The sequence below is a fragment of the Schistocerca piceifrons genome, chromosome 7 (assembly GCF_021461385.2).
Source record: "Schistocerca piceifrons isolate TAMUIC-IGC-003096 chromosome 7, iqSchPice1.1, whole genome shotgun sequence".
Classification (NCBI taxonomy): domain Eukaryota; kingdom Metazoa; phylum Arthropoda; class Insecta; order Orthoptera; family Acrididae; genus Schistocerca; species Schistocerca piceifrons.
In genome coordinates, this window is record NC_060144.1 from 151566090 (window position 1) to 151582792 (window position 16703).

The window sequence follows — 16703 nt, forward strand, 5'->3', positions numbered from 1 at the left end:
CACTTTCTCCGTTGACTGCACGCGAGTGACATAGTGATAGTGTGGTTCAACAAAGTGAAATGGGAGTGAGTGAGTGTCATTTTGCAGGTATACTCCTTACTGTGTGACAACATTTTTAGCCATTTTCTCCACATTCGTTTCTTTTAATATTTGTAAGGACGCTGATAACCTCGTCGTTGAGGGCCGGTTTACTTCAAACACACACACACACACACACACACACACACACACACACACACACACACAAGCACAATAAACAAGCTAGTAATTCTTTGCTCCCATATGTTAGTGCGTTATTCTACGCGACCGTCACGTTATTTTGCAGTTACACGAAACGGTCATGCACTCAACCCAGTAGCAGTTTCTTACAGGTGGTTCCATTAACTGATTCATGTAACGATCTGATCCATGTCACGAGAAATAAAACAGCTGACGTACTTATTTAGTCTATCTGTTATGCAACCATAGTGCGGGCTGAAAAGTCAGTTATGCAGCGTCCACCGTCTCCCACTTCAAGGTACGATCATTATTGTCATTCTTCAAATTTTTTGGTGTGGGGCTGTTTGGGGGAAGAGACCAAACAACGAGGTCATCGGTCTCATCGGATTAGGGAAGGACGGGGAAGGAAGTCGGCCGTGCCCTTTCAAAGGAACCATCCCGGCATTTGCTTGGAGCGATTTAGGGAAATCACGGAAAACCTAAATCAGGATGGCCGGACGCGGTATTGAACCATCGTCCTCCCGAATGCGAGTCCAGTGTGCTGACCACTGAGCAGTTTTGGTGTGCCGGAAACGGTTGTTTGATTGATTCATCTGAAAGGACACGGCTCACTTACTTCCCCGACCTTGCGCAGTCCGAACGTGTGCTCAGTTTCTGATGATTTCATCATCGGCAGGATGGTAAACCTCAATCATCGTTCCTTCAGACTCAGTTTTCTCCATTGATTCAGTCGAACAAAGAAAAGTCTTATGATGGTAACACATTGTACCTGCACTTATTTTCCCTCGACTACATACCTCGGCGCCATATACAGGGTGAGTCACCCAACATTACCGCTGGATATATTTCGTAAACCACATCAAATACTGACGAATCGATTCCACAGACAGAACGTGAGGAGAGGGGCTAGTGTAATTGGTTAATGCAAACCATAAAAAAATGCACAGAAGTATGTTTTTTAACACAAACCAACGTTTTTTTAACTGGAACCCCGTAGGTTTTGTTAGCATATCTGAACATATAAACAAATACGTAATCAGTGCCGTTTGTTGCATTGTAAAATGTTAATTACATCCGGAGGTATTGTAACCTAAAGTTGACGCTTGAGTACCACTCCTCCGCTGTTCGATCGTGTGTATCGGAGAGCACCGAATTACGTGGGGATCCAAAGGGAACGGTGATGGACCTTAGGTACAGAAGAGACTTGAACAGCACATTACGTCCACATGCTAACACCTTTTTATTGGTCTTTTTCACTGACGCACATGTACATTACCATGAGGGGTGAGGTACACGTTCGACGGGCGTTTCATAGGACGTGGAGGACGCGTAAATTGGCCAACCCGTTCTCCTGATCTTACACCTCTGGACTTCTTTCTGTGGGGTACGTTAAAGGAGAATGTGTACCGTGATGTGCCTACAACCCCAGAGGATATGAAACAACGTATTGTGGCAGCCTGCGGCGACATTACACCAGATGTACTGCGGCGTGTACGACATTCATTACTCCAGAGATTGCAGTTGTGTGCAGCAAATCATGGACACCACATTGATCATCTATTGGCCTGACATGTCGGGACACACTCTATTCCACTCCGTAATTGAAAACGGAAACCACGTGTGTACGTGTACCTCACCCTTCATGGTAACGTACATGTGCGTCAGTGAAAAAGACCAATAAAAAGGTGTTAGCATGTGGACGTAATGTGCTGTTCCAGTCTCTTCTGTACCTAAGGTCCATCACCGTTCCCTCTGGATGCCTACGTAATTCGGTGCTCTCCGATACACACGATCGAACAGCGGAGGAGTGGTACTCAAGCGTCAACTTTAGGTTACAATATCTCCGGATGTAATTAACATTTTACAATGCAACAAACGGCACTGATTACGTATTTGTTTATATGTTCAGATGTGATAACAAAACTAACGGGGTTCCATTTAAAAATCGTAGGTTTGTGTTAAAAAACATGCTTCCGTGCATTTTTTCATGGTTTGTGTTGGCCAATTACACAGTCCCTCTCCTCACGTTCGGTCTGTGGAATCGATTCGTCAGTATTTGATGTGGTTTACGAAATATATCCAGCGGTAACGTTAGGTGACTCACCCTGTATATTAGATTCAGTGGGATGTCTGGAGACGAACATAACGTGTGTTGGCCTACTAATCCTAGCGGCTACTATGAGAGGCTCACATTGGCGGGGTCAGGCCGCCGGTGGTATCACTGCCACAGGGTGACGTAGGTACACAAATACTTACTCAACGCGTCGATCGTGAACAAACTTTCTCCCGTTGAGATAACGCTGTAAATGTCTCTAGCGAGACCGGCTAGATACAAATTAAATCTTTGATGCAGTGCATCAAAATTCCTTACCTTACTTGTTGGAGCCTAATCTCGCTCACATTCTCATAACCATCAAAATTTCACGTACATGGTAAAAGCGTACGTGAACATCAGAATGTCCATGTACGTCTGACGTAACCAATAATGCACTGGGAACACCAGACAACATACATATATTTGGTACGAACCGATTGAAGTCCGCACACATATATTTTCGCACAGTTGAGAATGCTTAATACTTCTAGTTTACCGAGCGAGGTGGCGCAGTGGTTAGCACACTGGACTCGCATTCGGGAGGACGACGGTTCAATCCCGTCTCCGGCCATCCTGATTTAGGTTTTCCGTGATTTCCCTAAATCGTTTCAGGCAAATGCCGGGATGGTTCCTTTGCAAGGGCACGGCCGATTTCCTTCCCAATCCTTCCCTAACCCGAGCTTGCGCTCCGTCTCTAATGACCTCGTTGTCGACGGGACGTTAAACACTAATCACCACCACCACCACTTCTAGTTTATGCAAACAACCATTCACACAGCTACTGCATTCATATCACATCGAAGAGCATTGTTCTTCACAGTTCGTCATGTCGCTGATCACTGATACCTGCTTTTAGAAATGCCTAGCTACTGAAAATACTCGTACCAAAGAAACGATGACGAATGCTGGTGGCCGTGTTCACCTCATTCAAGAGATGCGAAGAAATTAATATTTAAGACTCGGTGGAGTTTATGGAACGCCATTTATATCCAGAAATGCACATCCTGATTTTTCAAAAAAAACCATAAAGTCTTTGCAGTCATGTACTAGGATTACTTCCATTCTCCTTTTCTTCCTTTCTGCAAGAACAGAAGAGAGCCATGTTCACTGACGACGCCGCTGTTGAAAGTAACGACGAAATCATTTAAATTTGCCCTGCTGTAATTGTTATTACACTCAAGCGCCAGAGAAAGTGGTACAGGCGTGCGTATTCAAATATAGCGATATGGAAACAGACAGAATACAACGCTGCGGTTTGCAACAACAAGAGTCTGGCGCAGTTGTTAGATCGGCTACTGGTGCTACAATCAACATTTAAATGGGTTTGAACGTGGTGTTATAGTCGGCACACGAGCGATGGAAGACAGTATCTCCGAGGTAACGATGAAATGGGGATTTTCCCGTACGACCATTTCACCAGTGTACTGTGAATATCAGGAATCCGGTAAAACGTAAAATCTCCGACATCGCTGCGGGCGGAAAAAGATCCTGCAAGAACGGGACCAATGTCGACTGATGAGAATCGTTCGACGTGACAGACGCACAACTCTTCCGCAGATTGCAGAAGATTTCAATGCTGGGCCATCAACAAGTGTCAGCATGCGAACTATTCATCGAAACATCATTCATATGGGCTTTCGGTGCCCAAGGCCCACTCGTGTACCCTTGATGACTGCACGACACAAATCTTTACGACTCGTCTGAGCCGGTCAACACCGACATCGGACTGTTGGTGTCTGGAAACATGTTGCCTGGTCGGTCGAGTTTCGTTTCAGATTGTATCGAGAGGATGGACGTGTCCGGGTATGGAGGCAACCTCATGAATCCATGGACCCTGCATCTCAGCAGGGGACTGTTCAAGCTAGCGGAGGCTCCGTAATGGTGTGGAGCGTGTACAGTTGGAGTGATGTGGGACCCCTGATAAGTCTAGATACGACTCTGACAGGTGACACGTACGTAAGCTTCCTGTCTAATCACGTGCATCCTTTCATGTCCGTTGTGCATTCCCATTGACTTCGGCTATTCCAGCAGGACAATGCGACACCCCACACGTCCAGAATTGCTCCGGGAACACACTTCTGAACTTAAACACTTTCGCTGGCCACGAAACTCCCCAGGCCTGAACATTATTGAGCATATCCGGGATGCCTTGCAACGTGCGGTTCAGAAGAGATCCCCACCCCCTTGTTCTATTACAGATTTATGGTCAGCCATGCAGAATTCATCGTTTCGGTTTCCTTCAGCATTACTTCATACGTCAGTGGAGTCCATGCTATGTCGTGTTGCGGCATTTCTGCGTGTCTTACACGATATTAAGGAAGTGTACCAGTTTCTTTGGCTCTTCAGTGTAGTAACATCAGTGTATAATTCGCAGACTTTTCCGACTGAAACCCTTCAGCCATGTAGTTGAGAAGATAGTGAAATGGAAAGGTGTATGCATTATGATTGCATGTAGTAGAAAACTGACTCACAGATACAGAGGTATATATGAGATGTGAAACGAAGCTGTTACGTCTGGTGAGACAACTACTTACTTCGACGTGTATGCTAAAAGTCTGTTCATGACGAGCACTAAACTGTGTTAGTCACATCTGAAGGGAAATGAAATGTTTGGGAAACTGATGTGCTTATTACATACACTACGAAAACAATTTTATTGTATGTGTCGTGTTGTTGACTAAATGAGTCCTAGGAAGGCATTTAGAAACGATTCTACTTTTTATTTACAATATCAATGAAACAGAATGAAAGTTTTCTTGAAAGTGCACAGTGAAGTACATACATCGTCGCAGTACTATTTGGAACAGAATAGTTGTAAAATGGTTGGTAAATTTAAAGAAAAACGCTATGAAGATAATTGCAGAAAACTCCATATTTATGCAAAGGTATTTTTGAGTAATTAGTGAAACATTTGTGGTCCACGAACATTCAACGAAAAATTTTGAAAATACACGGTGATGCTAAGAGGCTTGAAAGAACATAGTTAATTGCAGTGTTGTAATTGACTCATCAGACGAACTAGTTGGAAACTGGCGAAATTAAAATGAATTGTTTATGTCAGAGGCACTACAAATGATAACAGATTGGTAGAGGACTGACGTTTAAAGCTTTATCATACAGAAAGGTACTGGTCTCATTTCGAGACTTTTAGATAGGAAGATAGGAAAGGGAGCTAAAGGCGAGAACTACTGCGCAATCAGCTTAACAGCTTATGGCTCCTAGTTGCCGAGATGAATAGAGTACAAAAGAGATGAAAAGAAAACTGAAAAATGTGATGTTAGAGGACTAGCAGTTTGACTTTAGTAAAGATAACGACTCCGCCAGAAATGTAATTTTGACGCTGCGCTTGATAGAGGAGGCAAGGCTTTAAAAACAGACACTTCAATAGGAAGAGATAGCGTTCGACAACGTAATATGATGCAAGATGTCTGAAATATTCAGAAAAATAGGTATAAACTGTAGAGAGAGAAGAGTGATACAGGATGATTTTGATAAATGTGGCCATGGGTAAACGATCCATGAATGGAAAAGGAACAAAAAAGATCATATGGACAAAGGGCCGGAAATGCTTTCCAAGGGAGATATACCCACTTAAAGGTGGAAATACGAGATCTTTGACAGTGCAGGCTTCAATGACTGAAAGGACACAGGAGAACGAGCCAGGCAAGCGGGAATGTTCCGTCTGTACTAGTGTTTTAGTTCCACACTCCAGAGGGCAGTAGTGTTGTCCAAGACGACGGCACGCTCACACATCGTGACTAGGGGGGGGGGGGGGGGGGGGGGGGAATCTGCAACACTCCCTCCCTCTGTTGTGGACGCGTGCCGTGTAGAGCAACGACGAGAGACGATGACTCTGTACACTAATCAGGAACAGGCTGACATGGATTTGATATATGGACAGCCAAATGGGAATGGGTGGTCGGCAGCACAACTGTACCGGGAAACGTGTCCCTGTCGACAGCAAAATTGTTTTCAACAGCTTTTCGTCATTTATGGAAAGGTAGCTATGGGAATTGGTAACCGAGAAAGGTGAGTGCGTCCGGTACGTTTGCAGGCCTCGGAGGAACAGGTGTTGAAAACTGCGGAGTATGATCTCAGTATCAGCACCAGGCATATGGCCCTCCACGACGGAGGGACGGGGACGGTTTTGTTCCTGGTTCGTTGCTCAGGCCATGACACCACTGTAATTTCTGTCATCCATCCTATTAATAGATGCGGCTACCTTTACGAGTGGTGGTATCGTCCGCGTTCTCACCGCCCTCCTGTATGCTACGGAGAATCCCCACGGTATAGTGGCAGCGTACCATCAGCACTGGTACAGTCTCAGTGTGTGGTCGGGGATTATTGACGACCACCTCGTGGGACCAGCCGTCCCTCCACAAGGCCTTACAGGCGAGGCGTACCTGCGCTTCTGCATGTGGCCCTGCCTCAGCTGCCGGAAGATGTACACTTGGTAGTACGAAGGGTAATGCGGCTACTAGATGACGGTCCTTCAGCTTACTTCCGCCTTTCCGTGCGGAGACATCTCGACATCATCTGTCCCGGCCGATGTGTCGAACGGTGTGGTCCAGACGCATGGCCTGCCCCGTCTTCGGACCTCGCCCTTTAGGTTTCTACCTGTGGGTCATCTGAAAGAAGTCATGTATGCGGAGCCAATTGCAGACACCCAGACACTGAAACAGCGCATTCGTGCTGGCTGTCACGCAAATCGGGTCGCAGGGCGGTACTTTTGAACGTGAGCGTCAGTCGCTGTTGCGTAGTGTTCGCGCATGCTTAGAGGCCCTTGGGGATAACTTCGGACACTTTATCTTAACGGTTGTCTCATTACAGTATGTTGTGCTCTGCAGTGTACTGTATGGGCATGATATATTAATAAATACCTTCTAACATAGACACCACACATTTCTGACCATATTTCCACATGACCAGGATTTCTGGCAGTTTGTTCAAAAATGGTTCCAATAGCTCTAAGCACTATGGGACGTAACATCTGAGGTCATCAGTCCCCTAGTTTTAGAACTACTTAAACCTAACTAACCTAAGGACATCACACACATCAATGCCCCAGGCAGGATTCGAACCTGCGACCGTAGCAACAGCGCGGTTCCGGACTGAAGCGCCTTGAACCGCTCGGCCACAGCGGCCGGGCCCGGCAGTTTGTCCTCATTTAGGAAAGTCGCCCTGAATACAGTATGTGCGAGAACCAAGAGGGAACAATGTGACTGGTAGATCAAGAAGGAAGTGATCGATTAGAAAAGGCGTTAACGCAAGCAAGGATGCAGTCTTTCTCACTTACCGCTCAAGTTGTATATCGAAGAAGCGTGACAGAAATGAAAGGAAGCTTCAGGAGTGGGATAAAAAGCCAGGGTGAAAGGATATCAGCATAAGATTCGCTGATGGCTCTGCTAACCTCTATAAAAATGTAGTTACTGGACATCGTAGACTGAATTAACATTCTGTTGGTCACAGAATAGGGATTGAGAGTAAATAAATAATAAAAAATAGCTGAAATTATACTAGCGATGAACTTCATATCAGAATTGGGGACGACGTAGCAGGCGAAGTGAACCAGTTCCGGTATCTTAGAGATAAAACGATACTCGACGGACGGAATAAGGAGGATTACAAGCAAGTTAGCACAGACGTACAGAGTATTCCTTGCTAAAAGAAATCGACCAGTGTCAAACATCAGTCGGCAACGCCAAGCAACATGTGCGGTCTGGAGCCTTTCGCATATTACTTGACCCCATTTCGCACTTGGAAGCTTCACTGGAAAATCTTAGAAATAACAAACCTCTCCTGCGCGAAATCAACTACTTATACATATTTCATTAGTATAACTGCTATAAGCGCCCATGCCTCTACATTATTTCGGGCGATAATATTTCATATTCATCAATGTTTCCGGTAACGTATTCTACATATTTATGAACAGTAATCCCAATTTGAGGAAGAAATTTCTGAGAATGTATGCGTGAAGCACAGCATTACGTGGAAGTGAATCATGCAGTTTGGGAAAACTGGTAAAGCATAGGATCGAAGCGCTTGAGTTGTGCTGTAGAGGGATATTGAAAAACAGATGGGCTGATAAAATGAGAAATGAGAAAGTTATCCACACAATCGGAGAAAAAAGAAATAAGTAAAAAGCCCTGACTAGAAGAAGGGACTGGATGGTACGACATTGTTAACATATCAGGGAATAACCACGGCTGAAGAAGAGGAAACTATAAAGGGCAAAATCTATAGGGGAACACCGGTAGTAGAATTATACAGGATGTCCCAGAAATGTTGCGACAAACTTCGAGGGTTTGTAGAGGGTATTTTGACGAACAAGTAGAGGGTAGGAGTCCATGTCTGGAAACGCTATCCAACGACGCTACAGATCGTCGAAGTTATAGGTGCCAGCACCTGCTTCTATGCCACCCCTTCGGCAGCAAACGTGACTTTGTACGCTGACGGACCATAGACGCAACGTCTCGCAGTGTTGTTTGTTATTCAGTGATCGCGGTTGATTGCCACGATCGCCAGTGGAGAAGATGGAGTTAGCTGCTGCGTAGACACGCCTTGTCTCCTGTGAATACGATGCTCTGTTGCCTCGGTGGATGAGTTACGGACAGGGTACCCATCTGCAGTTTCTTTTTCTCCTGTATGACGAAAAACACTGGAGATTTTAAGGGTTCCATGAGAAATATAAATTGCAGATGGCAACCGGTGTCCGAAACCATCAGCCACAAAGGCAACAGAACATAGCATTGGAGGAGGCATGGTCTTCCTACGCCACACTAGCTCCCATCTCCTCCGCCAGCGATCGTGCCAATCATTCGCGCGCGATCATTGTGTAAGTAGGCTGCTTAGGTTTTTATGTTGGTAACGCCACGTAGCGCTCTGTATGAAAATCACTGACTGTGCTGTGTGCAGTCTGTAGCTGATTTGCATTGTTGGAATATTTGCTATTGTAGTGTTGGGCAGTTGGATATGAACAGCGCGTAGCGTTGCGCAGTTGGAGGTGAGCCGCCAGCAGTGGTGGATGTGGGGAGAGAAATGGCGGAGTTTTGAGAGCGGATGATCTGGACGTGTGTCCATCAGAGACAGTAAATATATATTATGACTTTTGAACACTATTATGGTAAATACATTGTTCGTTCTGTATCAAAATCTTTCATGTGCTGACTATGCCCATCAGTAGTTAGTGCCTTCAGTAGTTAGAATCTTTTATCCAGCTGGCAGTATTGGCGCACGCTGTATTGCAGTAGTTTGAGTAACGAAGATTTTTGTGAGGTAAGTGATTCATGAAAGGTATAGGTTATTGTTAGTCAGGGCCATTCTTTTGTAGGGATTGTTGAAAGTCAGATTGCGTTGCGCTAAAAAAAAAAAAATGTTGTGTGTCAGTTTAGAGAGAAATGTCTTGAGAACGTTCAGTTTTTCCCAGCTGTTTGAAAATCAAATTACGTAAGAGGTTTACCAGCACTGTCATTCTTAATTTTTCTAAGGGAATGTTTCAATTGAATAATGAATATCATTGCGAGGCGTTCCACCTTGATCCGTCAGCGTATGAAGTCACATTTGCTGCCGAAGGGGTGGACTAGAGGCAGACGGCACTTCGACACTCTGTAGTTTCGTTGGATGTCGTTCCCGGACATGGGTTTCTATCCTCGATTTGTTCGATAAGATACCTTCTACAACCCCTCGAAGTTTGTCACAACATTTCTTGAACACTTGTATACAACAAACAGTTGAGGATGCTGGGTGTAAGTGCTACTGTGAGATGGAAAGATTGGCATACGCGTCAAACCAGTCAGAGAACTGATGCCAAATATGGTTTGTATGCACTATCGAAAATTTGCTGTAATCGTGAGATGTACTACTAATACAATATTTTTCTTGCTGCATGGTGTCTATGGTAGGTAGCCCTCAATGTCGATCAGTAAGTTGAGTGACTTGTGGCCATCTGCTCGTCCCTGAAAATGAATGGTGTTCATTGGTCACCTTTCTAAAAAGTTAATATTTTGATGCGGATTAGATTTCTATGATACGGATGACTGTGGAAGATTTCCGGTTCGAGGCAACGAATTTTTGAACAGTGGGTGGTATTGGATACATTGAGTTTGAGTGAAACCTACACCAATGGCTTATTGTTGAATACGTGGAGTCTACATCTACATTTATACTCCGCAAGCCACCCAACGGTGTGTGGCGGAGGGCACTTTACGTGCCACTGTCATTACTTCCCTTTCCTGTTCCAGTCGCGTATGGTTCGCGGGAAGAACGACTGTCTGAAAGCCTCCGTGCGCGCTCTAATCTCTCTAATTTTACATTCGTGATCTCCTCGGGAGGTATAAGTAGGGGGAAGCAATATATTCGATACCTCATCCAGAAACGCACCCTCTCGATACCTGGCGAGCAAGCTACACCGCGATGCAGAGCGCCTCTCTTGCAGAGTCTGCCACTTGAGTTTATTAAACATCTCCGTAACGCTATCACGGTTACCAAATAACCCTGTGACGAAACGCGCCGCTCTTCTTTGGATCTTCTCTATCTCCTCCGTCAAACCGCTCTGGTACTGATCCCACACGCTTCCCGTGAGACCCACATTCCCATCTGTCCACAATCTACATATTTAATGTTCCTAATAGATATTTGCCCATGCACTCATTACTCGCGCCAACTAAGGTGACGATTCCCGTAAGTCTGTGCGAATGCGCACAGGTTGCCCAAACTCTTACGGGAATCGTCACCTTAGTGGGCGCGAGTAATGAGAGGATGGATTATGAACATTAAGTGGACAGTTGGGAATGTGGGTCTCACGGGAAGCGTGCAAGGGATAAGTCCCTGCAGTCGTTTTATTCACCTGTGTCCTTGGTGGCTCGGAGGGATAGAGCGTCTGTCATGTAAGCAGGAGATCCCGGGTTCGAATCCCGGTCGGGGCACACATTTTCAGCTGTCCCCATCGAGGTATGTCAACAACACCTGTCGGCAGCTCAGGGTTTCAATTAATCATCATTTATTCTTTAATAACATCTGTAATTATAAGCGACAGACTTTAGTTACATTTTGGTTTTTTTTAGGCTCTTAGCACGCTTAGTGAATCGGCTAATATCACCGTATTGCTTCGTGTGCAAGATCTGCCGTATTGTACTGCTTCCCTAATTGCGATGGCTTCCGCTTAGTGAATGGTTTCCTCCTTAGACTGCAGGATTGTATACAGGGTGAACATTAATAAAACTGAGAAGCTGCAGCAACGGATTCCTGACTGGAAATGGAGGAGAAAAGATCCTATGACCACGGTGTCCGGAAATGGACGGTATGCGTACAAGGGCAACAAATCGCCGCGGAACACAGTACAGAGCTGCATCGCATCCACCTCACTACAGATGTTCAAAGTGGCCTCCTTGGGATGCAGTGCACGCATACACACATTGCATCATGGATTGCCGCATGCTTTCGCACGCTCCGGCCTATCTACAAATAGTGCCACAGGCGTCGTGAACACGCTGTTGAAATGTCTCCACATCAGGAACTGGTCTAGCATACACAACGCTTTTCAGATGCACCCAAAGGTGAAAATCCAAGGGGTTTAAGACGGATGATCTAGCAGGCCATGCTACAGGGCCTCTGCGACCTATCCAATGTGCGGGGAAGATGTTATTGAGGTGTCGGCGAACTGTATTGCGGAAGTGGGGTGGTGCTCCGTCATGTAGGAACCACATAACCTGTCATATTGCCAAAGGCACATTTTCAAGCAGCCCAGGCAGAGTGTTCCGTAGGAAGTGCAGGACATTCCTCCGTCGAGGCTTTGGGGAATAATAACCGGTCCAAGTATGTGGCGCGGCTCCCCCCATGGGAGGTTCGAGTCCTCCCTCGGGCATGGGTGTGTGTGTTGTCCTTAGCGTTAAGTTGGGTTAAGTAGTGCGTAAACTTAGGGACCGATGACCTTAGCAGTTTTGCCCCGTAATACCTTACGACTAATCTCCGAATTTCCAAGTATGTGGTCGTCAAGAATCCCTGCCCACACATTAATGCAGATGAGACGCATCAACCCTTCCCCGATGTTTGTCTGTAGCCCACATATGACTATTATGCAGATTGATGATGCCAGTGTCGGTAAAGGTGTTTGGTCAATAAAAAGGACTGATGAGAGAAATGTTATTATTGTGCTGGTCTGGTGCAAAAACCATCGACAAAATACTTCCTGTAGAGGGAAATAATTCTTGCACTCTTTGCAGGTGACAGGAATAGTAGCGGTTGTCATATAGGATACACATAATCATACTTTGGTTTACCCCATCTTGGCGGGCCACTCCCCTGGTGCTTGTACTAGGGTTCGTCTCAATATCCTGTCGAACGCAGTCCTCCAAATCTGGTGTCCGCCGCCTCCCTGTACGTTCATCTGTCCGAAAGGAACCATGGTCACACAAACGCCCACAAAGGGCTTGAAATGTTGTGCGATGTGGTTGGTGTCTGTGAGGGTACCTGTTTCGACATATCCGTGCTGCCTTTCGACCGTTTCCATCTGCTTGGCCGTACACAAACACAATCTCGGCTTGCGAAAGACCATCCTGCTGCTTACAGTACGCTGCGTCTATCACACAGCCTGCAACACACAGGGAACACCTGGAATATGGTCAGAGGAACTTTCATTTGTCAGCGCCATCTACCGTGCCAACAATACGTTTCCCGAGACATGTTCATAGGAATTTCTTTCCTCCATTTCCAGTCCGCAATCCGTCCCTGCAGTTCGTCGTTTTTAGGAATTTCTTTCCTCCATTTCCAGTCCGCAATCCGTCCCTGCAGTTCGTCGTTTTTATTAACGTTCACCCTGCATTGCGCGTCGTACTTCGTCGCCATCGATGGTCTTCGACTCATCCGTATATATGTTCGTCTAGTTCAACATGATGGTAGTCAGCAAAACGTCGATTTCAGTCCTTAAGTTTCGAGAATCTTTGTATTGTGTCATACTATCGAAGATTAATAAAGTTTGATGTCGGGCTAAAAGTTCTGGTAAGTTTTCGTATTTCTGTATTTTATTTTCATACAAGGTCTACCATTCAAGAGATTTCATAAGTGGGTTTCTTCTATTTCCACTGAAACGGTTACATTTTTCTGTGTTTCGACAACATTTCATTAGTCCGTTGATTAACATGTGTCCTGCGTAATTTGCTTCAAGTTTTCCCCTTGTGATACTTAGGAGGAGTACCTAGGAACTTCGCTCAGTGGAAGGGGAGTCAAAATAAGCAAACAGATGTCTCGGTTTATCCGTAGATACTCTACCGTTTCTGAAAAAACGACAGTAAAAGTTTTCGAGGTATTTGCCAGGCACTGTATATACCTTTTACTGCGCGATATCCTGACACGAAATGGTGGCTCAGTGGTTATCGTCATGGGTTCTTAATTTTGCGTCCCGTATTCGATTGCTGTTTTCATTTTTTTTCTATTTTATGTTTACTGTTTCCATTTATCCAATTATGTCCGTAGAAGTTTACTACACGAATGTTTCTTACCAAATTAGGGGAAACAAGGGTGTTATATTAATTGTAAAACTTGAGCTGGATTCGACAATACGTGTTACACATTTATTACACGGAATATGTGTGTATGGTATGTTGAAGGGTTAAAATCTTCTTTAATTCTCGCATTCTGACATATCATTCTCGTATCATTTTTATATTAATTCTTATATTTTATTCATATGTTTATTCCTCCGGAAGATCTGGTGTACTCCCTTGGATTATACCGATCCTAAAAATTTCGAAACACAGATATTCAAAACACTGCGAGCTTCACACGGAGGCAAGTTTGCCGCAGTGACATTTCTTTCTATGAATCTCACTCGGGAAAGAAACGTCGTTGACGTTGGTGAAGATTTCTCGCTTTGGAAGTAATGTCACAGCAAAACCATACATAACGAATCACTTTTCCGAAAACTAGCGCATGCAACTTATTATGAATCATGATACGCGACAGGAATTTCGCCGAAAACAATTTCAAATAATTTTCTCACTTTTTTTTTTTTAATTCAGTCATCTGACATACAATTAGTAGGCGGATAAGGACAACGTTATGTCAATATACACTGCAAAACATTTTTTAGTAATCTTCTGCAGACATGGTTATATAATTGAAAAACAAATATTACATTAGTAATCGGGTTTCGAATACGGGGCGGAAAATTAAGAAGCCGCGAAGCTAATCACTGTGCCATCAATTCGTCTGAGGATACTGCGCGTTAAGAAGTACATAAAGTACCTGGAAAATACCTCGAAAACTTTGACCGTCGTTTTTTTTTTTTTTTTAAGAACGGCCGAGTATCAATGGATAAGCCTAGAAACGTGTTCACTCTTTGACCCCTCTCCCACCGAGCGAAGCTTCTGGGGAATTGGGTTATGGGGCTTCCCGTGTCCTCCTCGTTAGTGGCGTTTACCTGCCTCAACATGGATTAGAAGCTCTTTTGCGGTTATACCGCTAATAACACATCCTCAGCAGGGACCTAAGATTGCCGCAAGTAGAGAAGCGACAGTTAAGCCTAGTTTACACGAAGACACTGGATTGCACCACTCGTTGCATGCAACAAGTTGCACGCAAGTAGTTTCGTATACATCTGTAGACACGGCGCCACCTATGTACACTTCAGTTTCGTCGTTTTGTGAGTGCCGTAGTCACTTGCAAAAAAACTTTTGGCAATTGTACGAGATGTGAAGGATTTAATCTTGTTTGCATGAAATCGCAGCACAAAGTAAAAGATAAAAAAATAAGAAGCGTGTTTGGATCCATGTATGAATAAAGAAAAGAAAAGACGTCAGATCGGCTGCTCACACACCTTGCTTAAGAAAGTGCACTGGAAGACTCATACAGTTATTTTAATCATCTAAACTACAGTTTATGAGTGGGAAGCACTGGCGTGACGTTTTAAATAAATTAATGTTGAATAAACAGTTCAGTTTTCCAGATTTCCGCAACCTTTTCCCTTGTCAACTATTTTCCTTAAAAAAGAATCGGCCATCTCCAAGCACGGGATTTTAGCCTTGTGGTCGTAGGCTGTTCCGCAGCTAGATGTTTTGCTTGCCTGTATTTTTCTTAATTCATTTGTGTGTATACTCTTATAATTTTAATTGAATGGATTTTGCTCTGAAGCTCAGATATTGTCTGCGGATGCATGTTCAGATCGCGTATGACTCTCTCAAGCGCCCGATGACCTCGCTGTTTGGTCCCTTCCTACAGATCAACCATTCTCAAGCGCACCTACAGGTCGCTGCTTGTTTGTTTAGTTAACGCACACGCGCAGTGGCCTGTAGCGCAGTTGCCTGCAACCTAGTGTCGTCGTGTAAACTGGGCTAAAGCCTAGTTACAAGGCGACACTGGGTTGCACGCAACTGCGCTACCGGCCGCTGCGCATGCGCTCCGTGTGTTTGCGTAACTCGTTGGTGAAACTAAACCCTTTCGGCGTGTTCCAACTTTGGCGACACTGGTTGCAGGAGCTTTGAGGTTAGGTGTGTTCGTAGAGTGTAGAAAACTGAAATATGAAATGGGGAACGGAGAATAATGTTCGCTTTACTGATATCTGTGCTTTGCATAGGTGTTTGAGGTATTTCAGTGATGCTGATTACAAAAATAAGCAACATATTGCTGCCGCTGAGACCGTCATGTGCATTATAATGTAGATGGTTTGACAATATCCGAGCTGCGGGACGAAATTTATTTAGTTAGGAGCACGTATACAGCTGAATTAATAAAAATAAAAGCAAGCGTAATTCTAGCTGTGGCAATTCTCTCGTCTACAAGACTAAAATCCCAGCGTTCGAGTTGGCCAACTCTTTGTTAAGGAATATTGTTGACAGGAGGAAAGGTTATACAAATTCAAGAAGCTGCATTCTTTATTCAAAATTCATCTTTTTAAAACGTCGCAGCAGTGCTCCCCATTCACATATGTTAAAATTTTGAAATATTGCCACTGTTCAGATCTATCTTCAAGAGAGTAGTTTGCAAACCATTCTCTTCTTAGTGCGGCCTGCTTCGAATAACTACTGCGTTAATGTTAATAATTATTACTGTTAATGTTAATAATTATTGGTGTTAATGAAAAAGCGTCATCACCAACTAAAACCGCATCTTGTTTCATAACGAGTGTTCTGCAATACGATATGTGATTTCAGTTCTGGCAACAGTACTTTTACTCCTTATTGCATAATTAACTCTATTTAGAAGAAACGTGAACAGTTCTGGTGACATTCTAAGATAATTAAAAGAACTTATTGGGTGCTGAGCAACCGAGCTGACGACTTTCCTTCATCCAGTCCGTCGGTTGGAGTGGCCGAGCGGTTCTAGGCGCCACAGTCTGGAGCTGCGCGACCACTACGGTCGCAGGTTAGAATCCTCCCTCGGGCATGGATGTGTG

At 44.6% G+C, this 16703-nt stretch overlaps 1 protein-coding gene across 1 annotated transcript in view; it reads left to right on the forward strand.

Moving 5' to 3' along the window:
* LOC124709138 (chondroitin sulfate synthase 1) overlaps positions 1-16703 on the forward strand; it is a 310662-nt gene that overhangs the window by 37627 nt on the left and 256332 nt on the right. The window lies entirely within an intron of this gene.